The sequence below is a fragment of the Castanea sativa genome, chromosome 8, assembly GCF_040712315.1.
Source record: "Castanea sativa cultivar Marrone di Chiusa Pesio chromosome 8, ASM4071231v1".
NCBI lineage: Eukaryota > Viridiplantae > Streptophyta > Magnoliopsida > Fagales > Fagaceae > Castanea > Castanea sativa.
Genome location: NC_134020.1, coordinates 1,484,625 through 1,500,176, shown reverse-complemented (window position 1 = coordinate 1,500,176; position 15,552 = coordinate 1,484,625).

Sequence of the window (15,552 nt, the reverse complement as noted above, 5' to 3'; positions counted from 1 at the left end):
TCCTCCAGTGGGTGTTCGAGCAGTTGTTCTTTTTAGGATTAGTGCCCTTAATTCCTATTGTATAATGCTATGTATGATATTATGTATGACATGATGTATGATTTAATATTGTGATTGATAAAGTTGTTTTATTTTTATCTAAAATAATAGTAACATGAATATGGGACATTATCATATAGTCCATGAGATGCATAGTATGTGATTTATGTGAAAAGTCATAGAAGATATAAATCACAAGTTCTTTGTAAACTAAGAATTGTAGTTCGTAGTCGGTGATGAAATTAGACATTTCGTCTGCAAAAACTATAACATATCAACTAAGATTATTTGTCTTGGTCATGGAAATGTAGACTTCTAGTTGATATGTTGATATGTTTTAGGAGTTAAGAAATATTGAATTGGACCGTTGTGAGATTTATTATTCAACTAACGACTGTCAATTGAATAATAAATCTCACGACTTATATTTGCATGAACTTTTAATCCTGAGAGAATAACGGATCTGATCATGAAGTGTAGGTTGCTTTGATGTATCAAGAGTGAGATCTTTAGTTACGGTCAAAACCTCAGAATGTTGGGTAGCCACATTTAGTGTTGATGGAACATATATTCTCAAGATGGAAATCATAGTCTCTTAACGAAGATATAAAATATTCCCTTGAGATAAGTTTAATGGATTCAGTTATTCAGAGAGTTAGGCCTAACCACTTTGGCAAGAACTTACTAAAGTATATATTTATGAAATTGAATTTCATAAATATATGATAAATAACTTTAAAGGATTAAACCGGGTATTCAAGGATAAGATGTAGTAATTTACAATGTGGCAGTCTACATTTATGACTTTGTATTACTACGAATATTTTATGAAGGGGTTGCATGTATAATAAAGTCTTGAGATATAATTTATAAATAAGGCTTAGACTGCAACTATATTTATATAGTGGTATTAAATATAGTTAATGGTAACTTTGGACTTGTCAAGAGTTGACAGAAAAGCCTAAGGCCCATTGGAACTAGTGTCTTATTGGTCCCTTTTGGTCCCACTCCAAGTCACACATAAAGCCCAATCGAAAAGGCCCAAAAGGCTAGCCCAATTAGATAATCAGTTATAAGGAGAGAAACATACATAATTTTAAGCTATGAAAAAGAGAGACATCATTGTGAAATGGTGTGTATGTGAGAGTGAGGCACACCTTCATTCTCCCTTGGAAAACTGATTGAGAGACCACACTTCTTGGGCATAAAGTGGATTTGGAGTAAAGATTAAAAGTGTTCCCGAGTACTTCTAATCTTTGTTTTGAAATTCATCACACCAAGGTACACTCTCTTGTTCTTATATTTTGAAATTTACATAGCACATGTTATCAATTGCGAATGAAGTAGATCCGTTAATTTTCCGCTGCGTACATGCATATTTCCATCAGTTCTGTATGCCCGTAGGTAAAGTTTTTTTTTATTATAATCTAAAATAATGGTAACTTGAATATTGGACATTATCATATACTCCATGAGATGCATGGTATGTGATTTATGTGAAAAGTCACAGAAGATATAAATCACAAGTTCTTTGTAAACTCAGAATTATAGTTCGTAGTCGATGATGAAATTGGGCATTTCATCTGCGAAGACTATAACATATCAACTAAGATGATTTGTCTTGATCATGGAAGTGGAGACTTCTAGTTGGTATGTTGATATGTTTTAAGAGTAAAGACATATTGAACTGGACCGCTGTGAGATTTATTATTCTCCTAACGACTGTGAAATGAATAATAAATCTCACGGCTTCTATTTACACGAACTTTTAATTCTGAGAGGATAATGGACCTGATCATGAAATGTAGGTTGTTTTGATATATCAGGAGTGATATCTAAAGACACGATCAAAACCTCAATATGTTGGTCAGCCACATTTAGTATTAATGGAACATATAGTCTCAAGATGGAATTCATAGTCTCTTAACAGAGATATAAAATTTTCCCTTGAGATAAGTTTAATGAGTTTGGTTATTCAGAGTGTTAAGCCTAACCACTTTAGTAAGAAGTTACTAAAGTATATATTTATGAATTTAGATTTCATAAATATATGATGAATAATATAGAGGATTAAATTGGGTATTCAAGGATTAAGATGTAGTAATTTACAAAGTGGGGTCTACATTTATGACTTTGTATTACTATGAATATTTTATGAAGGGGTTGCATGTATAATAAAGTCTTGGGATATAATTTATAAATAAGGCCTAGAGTGCAACTATGTTTATATAGTGGTATTAAATATAGTTAATGGTAACTTTGGACTTGTCAAGAGTTGACTGAAATGCCCAAGGCCTATTGGAGCTAGCGTTTTATTAGTCCCTTTTGGTCCCACTCCAAGCCACACACTAAAGTCCAATTGGAAAGGCCCAAAAGGCTAGCCCAATTAGATAATCAGTTAGATGCAAAGGGAGAAACATACAAAATTTTATGTAAGTGTGACATCATCGTAAAAATGGTGTGTATATGAGTGTGAGACACTCTCTTATTCTCCTTTTGAAAATTGATTGAGAGACCACACTTCTTGGGCGTAAGGTGGAATTGGAATGAAGATTAAAAGTGTTCCCAAGTACTTCTGATCCTTTGTTTTGAATTTCATTGCACCAAGGTACGCTTTCTTGTTCTTGAATTCTGAAATTTGCATAGTACATGTTAACAATTGCAAATGAAGTAGATCCGTTAATTTTCTGCTGCGTATATTTTGTATGCGATACAAACATATATTTAACCAACAGTCTGGCCATATCCCCTTTGGTCCCTCCAGTTGAGTCTTGATCAGCTTGAGCAAGGATCGATTGGTAACCTCAACTTATCCATTGGCTTATGGGTGTGCGGGTGAAGAGTAATGGTTCTTGATCCCCAATTGCTTGCAAAAGTCTTTGAAAGCATCGTTGTCGAACTGCTTGCCATTGTTAAAGACGAGGACCCTAGGAATCCCGAATTGGAAAATAATGCTCTTCTAGACGAAGTTATGGAAATTTTTCTCCGTGATGGTTGCCAATGGTTCTGCTTGTACCCATTTGGTGAAGTAATCGATCCCTACAATAAGGAATTTGAGTTGTCGCATTGCCATTAGAAAGGGTCTCATGATGTCCGGTCCCTATTGGGCGAAAGGCCATGGGGCATTTATTGGGGGTGAGTGGTTTTGATGGGTGCCTCACGATATTGCTGAAGCGTTGGCATCTGTCACATGCCTTCATGTAATATTGGGCATTCGTCTACATTGTGGGCCAATAGTACCCCACTCATGTGAGCTTATGAACCAACAATCATGCCCCTGAGTGGTTTCCGCACATTCTTTCATGGACCTTACTCATGACATAGTCCACTTCGTCGGGGATCAAACACCTTAGATATGGTCGGGAGAAATTTCTCTTGTATAGTACATCCGCGGTCTTCGAGAAGGGTCTCGTTCTTAAGGTAGGAGATGACTAGAGTTGTCCCGTCAGCGCCCTTTGGGATCATTTGTATCTCCAGTTCCTCAATGGTAGGGGTTTGCTAAATGAAGGATAGGACCTGTCGATCGACCATCATATGTTTCGCAGATGCCGTTTTTGCCAATCGATCGCCATGCTCATTCTCTTCCCTTACGACTTGTAAGAATCTTACCGTAAAGTTTTGATTCGTTCGTCTTCTAATAAGGTCAAGATACTTTTTCATCCATACACCTTTAGCCTTGTAATCCCCGTTGATATGCCTAACAATGACTTGGGAGTCACTACGTAGGATGACTGATGAGGTCTCAGCTACTTTGGCCAGATTGTGCCCTGTGAGAATAGCCTCATATTCAGCCTCATTATTGGTCGTTAGGAATTTGAGCCGAATGACACATTCAATGATGTCCCTTTTGGGAGATTGAAGGACCACTTCGATTCCTTCAGCGTGCTTGTTGGATGACCCGTCTGTTTAAACCTCCCAAGGGGTAGTTCCTTAGTCGTTGGTTTCGCTTGTAGTAAATTCTGCAATGAAATTAGCTAAGGCTTGAGCCTTAATCGCGGTCCTTGTGCGGTATTGAATGTCAAACTCACTCAGCTCTATTGCCCATAAGACCAATCACTCGGTGGCCTCTGGATTATCCATTGCCTTTTAAAGGGGCTTGTCCATTTGAACCACTATGGTATGTGCTTATAAGCATGGCCTAAGCTTGCAGGATACTATGATCAAAGTGAAGGCTAATTTTTCCATAGGCAGATATCCCTCTTCTGCCCCCTAAGTGCTTAACTTGTGTAGTACATGGGTAATTTTACGTGAGCCTCCTTTTGGATCAGGGCTGAGTTGACGGCTATGGGGGATACAGCCAAGTATAGGAAAAGCTTTTCGTCGGGTTATGATGGACTTAGGAGTGGTGGGGATGTCAAGTATGCCTTTAATTCTTTAAATGCCTTCTAACATTTGTCAGTCCATTTAAAAGCTTTCTTTAGGATTCTGAAGAATGGTAGACATTTGTTCGTTGCCCTCGACATGAATCTATTGAGTGCCGCGACTCTTCAGTTTAGGCTTTGGACCTCTTTGACGTCCTTCGGGGGGCTTATCTCTAAGATTGCCTGGATCTTATTGAGGTTGGTTTTGATACCTCATTAGGATACTATGAAGCCAAGGAACTATCCCGATGATACCTCAAACACACATTTGCTAGGATTGAGCTTCATCCCGTAAAGGTGAAGAGTCTCGAATTTCTCCCTAAGATCATTCATGTGGTGATCCTCTTCTTTGATTTTTACCAAAAAGTCGTCCACATATACCTTGACGTTTTCGATCTGTCGGACGGACATCTTGTTCACAAGCCTTTGGTACGTTTGCCTTGCATTCTTTAATCCGAATGACATGCAAAAAAGGCCTTGGCTTGTGATGAACGATGTCTTCTCTTGGTCAGACTTATCAAGCTTGATCTGGTTGTAACCAAAGAAAGTGTCCATGAATCTCAACAACTGGTGTCTAGCTGTCGAATCCACCAAGAGGTCGATCTGTGGGAGGGGGTAGCTATCCTTTGTACAAGCTTTGTTTAGGTCGGTGAAGTTCACACACATTCTCCACTTCCCATTTTCTTTCTTGACCATGACCACGTTGGCCAACCATTTAGGATAGTAGAATTCTTTAATGCAGCCTGTGTCCAATAGTTTATGAACCTCTTTGGCTATGGCATTGTCCCTTTCTTGAGCAAAGACCCTCTTCCTTTGGCGGACGGGTGGACAAGATGAGGAAACATTGAGCTGATGGACCATGATGTTTGGGTCGATCCCAGGCATATCTTCATGACTCCAAGTAAAGATGTCCAAGTTGCTCCTTAGGAAAAGGATCAGCCCATTTCGGATAGCAGGGCTGGCTTGCGTGCCAATGCGAGTGACCCGATTTGGGTGTCCTTTGTCCAGGGAGATGGTCTCTAATGTCTCCGTCGGTTCTACATTCACTCGTTGCTCTTTAATGTTCATGGTGGTCATTTGTTCATCAATCTCTAACATGGCCACATAGCATTCTCAGGCTACCACCTGATCTCCTTAAATTTCTCCTATCCCATACTCTTTTGGGAACTTCAATAGTAGATGATACGTGGATGTGGCTGCTCTCCATGCATTGAGTGACAGTCGCCCTATGATGGCATTGTAAGCTAACGAGCAATTTACTACCAAGAAAGTGACATCCTTGGTGATTTGTTGAGGATAGGTGCCGATGGCGGCTGGCAATGTGATGGATTCAACGGGCATGACCTTCGTTCCACCAAAGCCTACTAGAGGGAATTTTGATGGCTTGAGTCGCTCCTTTCCAATCCCCATTTATTGGAAGGTCGGATTGTAGAGGTTGTCAGTTAAGCTTCCATTATCTACCAGGACTCATTGGGTATTGTAGTCCGCTATGGTCAGATTGATTACCAAGGCATCTTTATGGGGTGATGGACTCGTCGGGCATCCTCCTCAGTGAAGTTGATCACTAGGTCATCCATCCGAGTGAGCTTGGGTGGACGACTAGTGAGCTGAACATTTTGCACCATATGTAGGCAAGTCTTTCTTGCCTTCCTTGAGGATCCGACCATCGTGTTTCCCTCGATGATCACTCTTATTTCTCCAAACGGGGCCCTGGGTTGTTCCTCGATTCGCCAGTTCGGCTCTTGGTCCTTTAGTGGGTTTTCTCTTGTCCTTTCTCACCCTATGAACCTTGCAACTTTCCTTGTCTAATGAGGGCTTCTACCTGTTGCTTTAAGTCGTAGCAATTGGAGGTGTCGTGCCTATGGTCACGGTGGAAGCGACAGTCTTATTCCTTGGGCCAAGGGGGGTTACCCTTCAACTTATCGGGCCATGCCAAGGAAAAGTCGTCCCTAATCTGCATCAGGACCTAATCGAGCAGAGTGTTAAGTAGAGTAAAGTTAGTGACTCATCCCAGCGGGGGCCTTAATCTTTGTTCATCCCTTCTATTAGCTATTTGGGTTGCCTTCCTTCCTTTATCTGGACGGGGATCGTCATGCTTTTCTCGCTTTTTCGATCTGCTCCTTCTAGCGATCATGGCGTCTTTGGCGTTCATATATTTTGTGGCTCGGTATAGCATTTCAGCCATGGTTTTTGGGTCGTTCTTATAAACAGAGAACAAGAACTTTCCAGATTGGAGACCATTGGTAAAGGCTATGACTAGGACCTTATTGTCGACTTCATCGATTAGTAGTGCCTCCCTGTTGAACTGAGTGATGTATGACCTCAAGCTTTCGTCGTCCTGCTGTTTAATGTTAAAGAGGCTCACTGAGGACCTCTTGTACCATTGACCTCTAATGAAATGTGTGACGAAGAGCCCACTTAATTCCTTGAAGGTTGAGATGGTATTAAGGGTTATCTTGCAGAATCGTACTCAGGTTAGTCCTTTGAGTCTGGTGGGGAAGGCTCTGCATATGATATCGTTCGCAACCCCTTGTAGGTGCATGAGGGTTTTGAATGTCTCTAGGTGATCGAGAGGGTCCTTTGATCCATTGTATGCTTCCACTTGTGGCATTCTGAACTTGGCTGGAAGGGGGAAGGATGTGACTGGTGCAATGAAGGGGGAATTGGTACAATAGCCTAGTTCGTCTAAGCTAGTGGACACCCAACCTTTCAGGGCATTCATCATCATATCCATCTTCTTCTTCATTGCTTGCATCTCTTATGCCATGCGCAATGTGTCGACTTTTAGCTTGGAGGGATGACTGGTATCCTGTTGGTCCCGTCTACTAATGGCATTTCTTTCCTCTTGGTCGTCCCTTTCTTGATGATCATTCATCAGGGGACGATTGTTGTTGCGTTCATCCCTATCCTGTCCATCATTCTGATTGTTCACCTCTTGATCATTCTGTTCTCCAACTGTCATTCCAATTCATGGTTCCACTGAGTGAGCTATTCAATTGCTGCGTTGAGGGTTTGCACCTGCCTCTCCAATGTGTTGGGCGGGTTCCCGGTCTCTTGGTTATTGGTGGCCATTAATCGTGTCAGAACCATACAACTCTTTGTCTTTGAATCGATGATATGACTTATCATTGCTCCCCACAGATGATGCTAACTGATGATGCACAATAATCACCAGTGAGTTAATTTTCCATACACGTGCTAATGGATATACCTAAAGAACAAAAGAGAGAAGAGCCAATCAAAGGGCATCGGTGGGGTACCGGCCAAAGACCCTTCAAAGGTTAATTCAGTAGTAGAAGACTCTACAAGAACTCAAGAGTGCAAGAGCTAGGGAGAATTCATGTACCTCAACAAGGGTAATATTTGTGGTTTATATAATGGTAGAGAGCTAACCCGAATCCTTTAATATGGGTGAATTTCCTTATAGAGGAAATGATCCTGAAATACTTGGGTTCACCTTTCCATATATAAGAAATATGATTGCATGGTAGGGCCTTTGGTCATGATGTGCAAGTAATTTCCATGTAAGAATGAGTGGGTGGGCCCCACAAAAGCCCCATGGAAGCCTTAGGGGATGGGTCATCGAGATCAGGGATTGTCTGATCCATCGGCTCATGGGTTGGTCGTCCCTTTTGGGATTGATCATTCTTCTTAAGGTTGGTCTTCCCTTTTAGTCATCCTTTTCGAGAGTTGGTCATCCCCTTTGAGGGTTAGTTGAAAACTATCCCTATCACAAACATTTGAAACACAACCCAGAGATGCAAAAAATAATTCCTAGTTTTTCTTTCACTTGGTAACCAAACACAAAGATAAACAAATCCAAATCGGTCACATACACACAAATACAACATAGACATGGTTTGCAACACCCACTAGCTCTACAAAGAAATCTCATAAAAAACTCAATATTTTGAATCCAAACCCACCATTAACAAAACTCAAACCCCTTTCTTAGACTGAATGCAACAGTGGAGAAGCCATGGAGATTCAATCACAAAAAGTACTATTGACAGTGGCGGTAGCGAGCAAAGCAAAAAACAGGAGGTTTATGGAGGCAGAGCGAAGAAGTGAGACTGTGGGTTTTAGGCTTGAGCTCCTTATGGTGTCTCGTAACCTTTTTAGAAAGGTTGCTTAAGCCCACACCCAAAGCAGATCTATAGGTGTATTGAAAGGCCGAAGAAATTATGAAGATAATGAGTAAGGGAATTGGGCTCAGTACTACCATAGCTAGTTAGGTCATTTTAATGAACCGATCTATGCACTAGCAAGTCCAAGGAAACACAACAATATTTGCAAGAACTATAAGAGCAAAACAATATTGGTATGCATAAATATATTCAATAAACTCTTATTCGTAAGTCAAAGAACCCAAATACAAATCCTTAATGGGGAATCGTACAAAGCCCATAAGTCCCAAACTTCACAGACTCAAGTAACCTCGAGGTTCACAAAGACTTGTAAAGTTTGGACTCCTTGATCAATGTACAGCCATAGAGAAATACAACAAAACAAGGCCACTACTTTCTGGGATCTTGACCTAAGTTCTATATTTTCACTACTCTCTTTCCTTTTGCTTTTCTCTTTTTATTGTTTCTATTTTTTGTTCTCTTCTTCTTGTTCCTCTTCTATGGCTAATACCTCCCATTTTAGACTAATCTTGTAGGGGCTCAAAATTAATATCTCCCTTTGCCTTCATCTTGCCTGTCAATAACTTGCGGCGGTCGACCACCCTGTGCGGTGACACGCACGCCTTCGGCCCCTGGGGCAGTTGCATAGGCTCGGGTGCTGTGAAGAGGGTAAAAAGGAAAACCTCTAGTGTGTGATTGTGTTGAGTCATTTTTAATTGATTATTATCAAAGATTGTGAAGTCGCCACCAATTATTGGATTTTTCTAGTTGTGATTGGTCACTTGACCCTATTTGATTTTATTACCGATCCTAGTCTAAGAAAAAGGACAATTTTTCCTAATCTAAATGGATGGTGTCGACGCCTTGTGGTTGTTCGACAACCTGTTACGGCGACGCTTACTCACCTTTCGTATCCCTCTCGGTGTCTTAAGAGTTGTTATGGATGTGGAGGTGTGTCGTACCTCAGGTGTGTGACTTGAATTGGAGTCTATTTTATGGATATTACCAAGGATAAGTGAAGTTGCCACCAATCATTGGGTTTTTCTAAGGTGTGATTGATCACCTGACTATATTTGAGTTTATTATAGATCCTAGGCTAAGAAAAATGTTGTTTTTTCTAATCTAATATGGATGGGTAAAAAATCTTGATTCTTAAGTTCGGAAGTCTAGTTAAGTGTGGGAAGGCGTTAGGCACCCCACAACGCTTGTCTGTAGACAGTCTTTTGTTTTGATAAAATCATATTTTAAGGACATTGGTAGTTGAAAACAAGCTATTGGCATTAGCTTTCAGGGCTTTAAATGTATTGGGCTTTGAGGTTTGGTTTTGGAATGGGTGTGGTCCTGATCGATGTTTCCAAGTGTGTTTGGAATCGTTGCCAAATTTTTGCAGTGAAAATCCAACAGCATTTCGCCTTATTTTCATGCTGAAAATCCGGTAGCAGTTCGCCCCAGATTCATCATAGCATGCCAAATGCTGTTCTCACCAAACTTTTGATGTGAGAATACAGTAATAGGGATGCCCCATTTTCATGGTGAAAATCTTGCAGAGTTTTGTGTTTGGTACATTATGGCACATCGACAGGGTTTCGCGTCTGTGTATATGGTGTGTATCGACATGCTTATACTCTGACAAGTCGAGGCCTTTCAAAGCGTCAAGCATGTTGATGCACATTGCATACACAGGGAAACCAATGTCATTTGGTGACATGGATCAAGACAATCACACTGCGATGATCGTGCACACAATATAGCATGAATATGCACCTACAACAATCGCCTTGGGCACATACCCTCATTACACGGTCAAGAGCTATCATGACTAGAGAGGGTCACTCACGTAGTCATGAGAGTCCATCATACAAAGTGCATGATCACCCACACACACGCAGGCATATGTATATGCATACATCATGCACAATACTATCATGCAGAGCAGGAAAGTAAATCAAACATTGCCAATGTTCCAAGGGTATGGCCCAATAAGGTACAGGAGATGTAAAACAAACATTGTCATACCTAAGGAATGTGGCCCAAGTAAGGTGCAGGAAAAGTAAATGGGTACAAAGAGAGACAGAACCCTAATACATGCTTTAGACAAGGGGCTCAGAGAGAGAGAAAGAAAAGAACGCTCTAGAGGGGCTAGGCCCCCTAATCTATTGAATGTTGCCCTTTTTGGGCTTGCACCCTCTTACTTGCATCCTTGCCCTTTTTACTCACACCTAAGAGGTTGCACCCTTGCTCCAGGAATCCTTTCTCCATGCGTGTACATGCAACAAACAAGGAAACAAACTAGCAAACAAGAAGAGGAAGAGATAGAAAAAAAAAAAAGCATGCTAAGAGATAACCTAGGAAAAGATGCCAAATGGGGGCAAATAGACATGTGAAGCACACGAAGGGGCAAAAAAACATGCTATCAAATGAAAGGGGGTGTCCTAGGAGGACAAATGTAGGTTTGGATCGAGTGTCCATAGTTCTATTGGATTGGAATATGGATGACACATAGACTCATGCGCGAACACGTAGGCAAGCGTGCAAAGATGCAAAGAAGCAAAGAAAGCCAAATGGGTTTCGCAAAGCAAGCAAGGCAAGCATATCAACATCGCACGGCATGGAGAAGGTTGTGAATCAAGCACATCAATACCATGGGGTCTATCTTATAAATGGTTACACCCAAACAAGTGTGAGAGACCTCGCCCGAAGCAATGCCCCTAAAAAAAGAAAGAGTGAGAGATTTTTGTGGTGTGCCTTTTAGAGCACCTCTCTTTTTGGGGTAAGTGGTGTGGAGTCGCCACTTATTTTTTTATATACAAAAAATAAGAAAAACTAATTAAAAATACAATACATGACTAAATTGCTTTGTTTCATTGATTGAATAATAAAAAACACAAATTTGAAAGCTTGAGCTTTACATGGCTTTGGGTCCTAGTTACAAACTACCAAATATACATGCCTTTTTCTCCTAGTTACAATCTACCCAAAATAAAAACAAAGATAAAGCTAGATCTACTTAACCAAAAATCTAAATTCGGAGGCTAGGTTACGGATTGGGAAGGTGTTAGGAACCCATTCCGCCCAAATAGAGTCTGGTCTTCTAGACTCTTGTGACCAGTGTACCATTTTATGCATGTCATGAATGATATGTTGAACATGTGAAATAAACTAAGCCACACAAAACCATCTATGAATGCATCCTCTTTTTGTTTAAAAATTCAAATATGTTTTAATGATTAGAAAAAATTGATTTTGACTTATAAAAGATCAGATCTGTTTTTGTATGTGTAAAAAAATGATTTTTGAAGAGAAAATTTAGATTTGTTTTTTGTATTTGAAAAAGAATGATTTTTATGTAGAGGATCTCATTCACAAAATAGTTTCATGCTACATGACTCAAAACAAAACAAACAACAAAACAACAATGCACGATCTCTTTCTTTATTACAAAAACCTGCATGCATAAAAAATAAGATCTATATTGAAAAAAGATACAAAATACGTTTTTATTTTAAGAAAAATTCCGATCTACATCTAAGGAAGATGTAGATCCATTTTGTTTTGAAGAAAAATTCAGATCTCATTTAAGAAGATGTAGACCCGTTTTATTTTGAAGAAAAACTAGTTTAGTACATGCAGATTTCTAAAACTAAGAAACAAATTATAGTCACAATAAAAGAATCGAGAACATGTTTTGATAATCTAAATTAACAAATCAGAACATGTATATTTGAAACAAGAAAGTATGCATCCTCATGATTAGAGAAACATAAAAACAAAAGGGTTAGAAAGCAACCTCTTGCATTAGCACTCTTTTACTTGAGAGGATGTTTTAGGGTTCAAAGAAACTTATTTAGTTCTCTTTGAAACCTAAAAACCCTAATTCTTGTAGCAAATCTTAGAGAGGATCAAAGAATATTAGCAATCTTTAAGTCTCAAAATGTATGCCTCTTAGAGCATAAATAAAGGTCCTGAATTATGAGGTTTAGTCTCTATTTATAGAGGCCAGAAATCTCTAGAAAATAGGCATGGACGATTAGGATGTGAATCCAGACTCATCCTTTTGCAAAAAGGTCGAAAAGGGTGTGTCTAATGGTCATTCGAAGGCCGTTGGGCCAAAGCCCAACAAGGTGCAATTCGGCACTTTCAAAGTGCCGTTCGGCACTCCAAAAGTGCCGAATTGGCTCTTGGATGCCGAACGCACTTTTGTGTTCGGGTGCCATTTGGACTCTCTTTCTAGGGTTTTTTGACCGATCCTTGTATCTAGACATGTTTTCATCTTTCTTCCATGATTTTTTTTTTAATCTCTTTTCTAGATAATTCAGGCTTTTTAAGAATAATTATCTTGAACAATTATCTTGTGGATAAATCCCTCAGAATAAATCTTGATAAAGTTCAGATTGTCCACAACTTTATTTTTATCCAACCAATCACAAATTATTTAATTAATTTTAATTGTTCAACCAATCAGAATTAATTTAAATTAATCATGTGTGGTTAACTCTTCCTAGACACAATGCATATGGATCGTGTAAACTTGATCATGCGATATCTTTTGATCCGATGGTTCGATTTAGAAACTGGACACACTGTTGCAACCATTAGAATCTCAAGATCATTGTTATAATATATGCAATGAATAGACTGATCCATGCAATGCAAGAAAAAATTGATGCATGTGATTCAAGAACAAAATGATGCATGTAATGCAAGAATGATTTTTTTGGGTACATGGATGGTCACTCTAGTCATCTTCCTTGATTAAATCATGGGTGCAAAATCGAGTGTGTACAACAAGCCCTAGGAGGGATGAATGCAACCACACCACAACAAGCCCACGAAGGGCACAAAGCATGGCAAAGCCTAGATCTAGAGAGGAAAACATGGAGATAAGGCATAGAAGCAAGCAAGCAAACATAGACATGCAAAGGAAATGATCCAAACCCTTTAATAATGGCCTAGGTGTGTGGATCTAGGCCTAGACCACATGATCTAGATCTACAACCTAAAAATAAGGGCCAAAGCACAAGAAAGAGAGACATTAAGGGATAGAAGGGCTTTAGAAGCACATGGCATAGCAACCAACATAGATCTAAGCACACAAGCATAGCACAGAGCACACAAACACGTAGATCAAAGTGTAGGGACATCTAAGCACAAACATGGAAAAGAACACATAGGCATGTAGATCTAAGTGTAAGCATGGCAAGGAGCCTAAAATCACGTGGATCTAAGCACAAACATTAAATTTAGACATATTTTAACCCAAGAAGGCTAGGCCAACAACATCAAAGCAATAAATCATGGCATAAGCAAGGAAACATGCTAGAAAAGCTATAGAGACATGCTAGAAAGCAAGAACATGCTAGGAAAAGCAATAAAGCATTTTATGGAAATCAAATAGACATGCTATGAACAAAGATAAAGCAAAGGGTGTAGATTGTAGCTAAAGGCTACATCTACACCCGTTAAACCTCAAATCCAAGGAATGGAACCAAGGAGAGGAAGATTGGGTTCAAGAACACTACCTTGAGGATTGTAGAGAAAGGATGAGAATCTAAGGTGTTTGAAGGTGTTTGAATGTGTTTAGATGTGTTTGGATGTGTTTGGGAGAGAAATTAGAGAGAGAGAAATTAGAGAGAGAGAATTTGCTCAGAAACTGCCCAAAAGTTTTTTGTTTTGTTTTGTTTTGTTTTGTTTTGTTTTTGCAAAATGAGGGTTCTGGGGATATTTATACTATAAAAGTGACTCTTCGACTGTTGTAGGACCGCCGACCATCTTGTTGACATTAGCAGTTCTGGCTTTTTCCTATTCCAGCTTTCGACGTGTATTTGAAGGACTTTATGGACTCGAATTGAGCTGATCTTGGTGTCTCTAGAAAGCTTTGGATGTCTAGTTTTCAGAACACTAAACAAATTGAATATCCAATGATTAGATCAAAAGTTATGGCTTTGGGAAGCTTACCGATGTGCTTTGCACTATTTTCAAGATATCTTAACCGTTTTAACTTCGATTTAAACCCATGAATAGTCGCTGGAAATAGAATTTGATAATCTTCACAATGGCACTAGTTCCAACCTATTTTGACGATCAGATCAAAATTAAGGTTTCTAGTGCCCCCGAGAGTTAACCTCAGGTCAAACTTGGTTAAAGTTGACAAAAATCACCGAGTAGCTCGGGTTTGATGTAGAAACATGAAAATTTTCATTTTGGGATGATTTTGACCGACTTTGACTTTTGGTCAACCCAGGGTTGACTAGGGGCATTTTGGTCTATTTGACCTGAAATGGCACTTCGAGTTCTTTGATGCTCGAATGGGTTGCGGCATGTCAATCTAAATGCTTCTGTAGCCCCATGGAGAAAAAAATAATATTTTTGGAATTTTTGGGGTCCGGCACGCAAATTGAGGGTAGACAAAATATGGTGTTTACAGATGGTAAAAAATCTTAATTCTTGAATTTAGAAGTCTCGTTACATGTGGGAAAGGGGAAATGTGTTAGTCACCCCACAACGCCTGTTGGGAGATAGTTCTTTGTTTTGGTAAATTCTTAGTTTTTGGTTATTGGCAGATAAAACAAGCTATTGGCTTTAGCTTTTAGACCTTTAAAGAATTGGGCTTTGAGGTTTGATTTGAAAAAGGGGTGGGAAGGATTTTAATGATGCTTTGCTAGCACATTTGGAATTGTTACTAAATTTCCATGACGAAAATCTGTTAGCATTTTGGGTCAGGTGCGTTGTAGCACACAAAACACTATTCTCACCCAGCTTTTGCAGGGAGAATATGGCAAAATATGCCACATTTTCACAACAAAAATCTAGCAGAGTTTCGATTTTAGTGTGCTATGGTGCACTGGTAAGGTTTCATTCTGATGTATATCGGATGCGTCGGTGTGCTACGAATAAGGCAAGCCGAGGCTCAACGAAGCACTAAACACCTAATGTGTGTTGCATACACAAGGAAACTAATGTCATTAGCTGACATGGATTGAGGCAATCACACATGTGGTAGGTGTTGGTTTAACCATGGATTGTAT